This window comes from Leptodactylus fuscus, chromosome 9, assembly GCF_031893055.1.
Source record: "Leptodactylus fuscus isolate aLepFus1 chromosome 9, aLepFus1.hap2, whole genome shotgun sequence".
NCBI lineage: Eukaryota > Metazoa > Chordata > Amphibia > Anura > Leptodactylidae > Leptodactylus > Leptodactylus fuscus.
In genome coordinates, this window is record NC_134273.1 from 41,275,368 (window position 1) to 41,279,390 (window position 4,023).

Consider the following 4,023-nt stretch of genomic DNA (forward strand, 5'->3'; position numbering starts at 1 on the left):
AATGTGCGCAATGCGTGTCCTAAAGCATGACATCTAACAAGCAGAGGAATATATAACTGTGCTGCATCCATAACTACTGTCAATCCATATAACTGTAGCCTTCATTCACACTGGCAGTATTGACACTAACGTCAATAACAAGAGCACTGTTATTCCATTTAGTTGTCATAAGGCTGATACTCAAACATAGACTGTAGGTAAGGAGTATTTTACAGCAGCAATACCATCTAAAGTCATGATGTATATTGAATGTATTAAACACAAGCAAAGTGATCTGCAAAGTCAATTTAATTTCTGTATTAAAATATATTGATATAATAGATCCAAAAAGAAATGTTTCCATTGCCTTACAATTATTTTATACCACGGAATTACAATTGAAATAAACCATACCATAGATATCCCTTTCACATTGAGGGGGTTAGAGGAACATCCATATAAAAAAGATGTATAAATATAGTACTGTACTCATACACGATTACTGGGAGACTGACGTAAGCATGCCGTAAGCACGTATAACATGACGGTTCCATATGACAGGTCTTTACTGCAGTGATCTTTGCGTGAGTACTGTAGGGAATCATTGTTACCAAGCACAGTATTCTTACTGGTTCTGAAAGTCCTTCTTACCAAACAGAGGAAAGCAGTGAACATGAAGGAATATAGAATTGTGTGTGCTGCAATGTAGAAGGTTGTGTTGTGTAAGGGACATCTGTATTACATAGCACATAGTTATTTTGCTTGAATAAAAGACACATGTCCTTCAAACTGTGCCTTTCTTAGACCTCAGAAGAAACAAACCACATATTCACTTGCCAAATTTTGCCAGCGATGCCTCACAGCAGCACAAGATCGCTGTATGTCATTCATTGCGAAACTAAACATTAACCAAAATGCCATTAGATAAATATGGAGAACTCTGAATGCTGTAATATATAATCTATTACTAAATACGGTTTGTGCATTCTATAGATTTACTACTCTAACTGTAAAGAACCCTTTCCTATGTTGATGCCGCCTGGTCCTTTGTACCTTTCTTGGAATGAATATACCAACTGTCAGTTCTTTGCTTTGGCCACACATATACAATACAGTCCTATGAAAAAGTTTGGGCACCCCTATTAATCTTAATATAATAATAATACATTTTATTTATATAGCGCCAACATATTCCGCAGCACTGTACAATTTGTAGGGTTCAGATACAGACAGATACAAAACAAAGAACATCATTTCACACAATGGGACTGAGGGCCCTGCTCACAAGAGCTTACAATCTATGAGGTAGAGAGGATGACACAAGAGGTAGGAGGGGCGGCATTGCTTATACAGTGTTCAGACAATTTTGTAATAGAGGTTGCAGCCATTACACAAACAAAGCTTTATGGGCCGTCACTAGTAGTGTCCTTTAACATGTGGATAGAGCATGGACAAATATGTTAGGCTGAAAAGGCGTCAAGAAGGGTTTGCATTAGGAATTGTGATAGGCCTGTCTGAAAAAATGCGTCTTTAGTTTGCGTTTGAAACTGTAGAAATTGGGAGTTAATCTGATTGTCCGGGGTAGAGCATTCCAGAGAAGTGGTGCAGCTCGGGAGAAGTCTTGTACACGAGCGTGGGAGGTTCTGATAATAGAGGATGTAAGTGTTAGGTCATTGAGTGAGCGGAGAACACGGGTTGGGCGGTAGACAGAGATGAGGGAGGAAATGTAGGGAGGTGCAGCATTATGGAGAGCCTTGTGGATGAGAGTAATAACTTTATATTTTATTCTATATTGAATGGGCAGCCAATGTAGCGACTGGCACAGACCGGAGGCATCGCTGTAGCGTCTAGCCTGGTAGATGAGCCTGGCCGCTGCATTCAGAATAGATTGTAGAGGGGAGAGTTTAGTAAGGGGAAGACCGATTAGTAAGGAGTTACAGTAGTCAAGGCGAGAATGAATCAGAGAGACAATAAGTGTCTTTAGTGTATCTCTGGTAAGGAAAGGACATATTCTGGAGATATTTTTGAGGTGGAGGTGACATGAACGTGCGAGTGATTCAATATGAGGGGTGAAAGAAAGGTCTGCGTCAAACATGACCCCGAGGCAGCGGGCCTGCTGCCTAGGAGTTATAGTAAGGCCTGAGACTGCAATGGATATATCAGGGACAGATCTGTTAGATGGTGGAAACAGTAGTAGTTCAGTCTTAGAGAGATTTAGTTTCAGATAGAGCGAGGACATGATATTAGAGACAGCAGAGAGACAGTCACTGGTGTTCTGTATGAGTGCAGGGGTGATGTCACGGGAAGATGTGTATAATTGGGTGTTGTCAGCATAAAGATGGTACCTGAAGCCAAATCTGGCGATGGTTTGTCCAATGGGGGCTGTATAGAGAGAAAAGAGCAGGGGGCCTAGGACCGAGCCCTGAGGAACCCCAACAGCAAGGGAAAGAGGGGAGGAAACAGAGCCCGCAAATGATACACTGAAAGTGCGGTCTGAGAGATAAGATGAGAACCAGGAGAGCGCAGTGTCATTGAGGCCGACTGAGCGGAGCATAGTGAGGAGGAGATGATGGTCAACAGTGTCAAAAGCTGCAGAGAGGTCCAGAAGAATAAGAAGAGAGAAATCGCCATTGGATTTAGCCGTCAGGAGATCATTGGAGACTTTTGTGAAAGCCGTTTCAGTAGAGTGCAGAGCACGGAAACCAGATTGTAAGGGGTCAAGAAGAGAGTTAGCAGAGAGATAGCGGATTAAACGAGAATAGACCAGGCGTTCCAAGAGTTTAGAGATGAAGGGGAGGTTAGAGACGGGTCGATAGTTAGCAGCACAGGACGGGTCCAGGGAGGGTTTTTTCAATAGCGGAGTTATAACAGCATGCTTGAAGGAGGATGGGAAGATTCCAGAAGAGAGAGAGAGGTTAAATATTTTAGTAAGGTGAGTGGTGACAGCAGGCGACAGAGATTGGAGAAGGTGTGAGGGGAAGGGGTCACTACTGCAGGTTGTAGGGCGAGATGAAGAAAGTAGCTGGGAGACTTCCTCTTCTGTAACAGGTTCAAAAGATGAGAATAGACAGTCTGAGGTGCAATTGGTGAGGGGATCATTGCTATGGTAGGTGGTGGGATCAATGCCACCTGGGGCTTGGGCAGTAATTTCCTGACGGATCTTATCAATTTTAGCATGGAAATACGTGGCCAGGTCATCAGCACTAAGGTCTGTGAATGGCATCTGCACCTTGGGTGTGAGTAAGGAGTGAAAGGTTTCAAAAAGCCTTTTAGGGTTGCTGGAGAGAGAAGAGATGAGGGCGGTAAAATAGTCTTGTTTGGCTAGGTGAAGGGCAGAACTATATGTTTTAAGCATGATCTTGAAGTGGAGGAAATCTGCAGGTGAGCGTGATTTTCTCCAGAGACGTTCGGCACACCTAGAGCAGCGCTGAAGAAATCGTGTCTGTGGCGTGTGCTAGGGCTGCTGCCTCCTACGTGGGACTTTACGAGTGGAGGGGGGAGCCACCTCATCCAATGCATTTTTAAGGGTTTCATTATAGTGACTGGTGGCCAGATTTGGACAGGAGATTGAGGAGATGGGGGACAGAGAGGACTGTAGAGTATCTGAGAGGTGCTGGGTGTCAATAGCACGCAAATTCCTATATGTGTGATGGGTAGGGGTATCTTGTGAAGGGGAGAGAGCACTGATGGTGAGAGATAGAAGGTTATGATCAGAGAGCGGCAGAGAAGAGTTAGTAAATTTAGAAACTGTGAGGAGTCGATGGAAGACTAGATCAATCATGTTTCCATCTACATGTGTAGCAGAAGAAGAACATTGTGAGAGACCAAGAGGCAGCTGGGGAGTGAGGGGTGTCAATAGGGATGTTAAAGTCACCCATGATGAGGGTATGAATGTCACTGGATAAGAAGTGGGGAAGCCAAGAAGCAAAGTGATCCAAAAATTGGTAGGGTGAGCCAAGTGGACGGTAGATCACAGCTACACGCAAGGAGAGTGGGCGGAAAAGTCTGATAGCATGGACTTCAAATGAGGAGAATGTGAGTGAG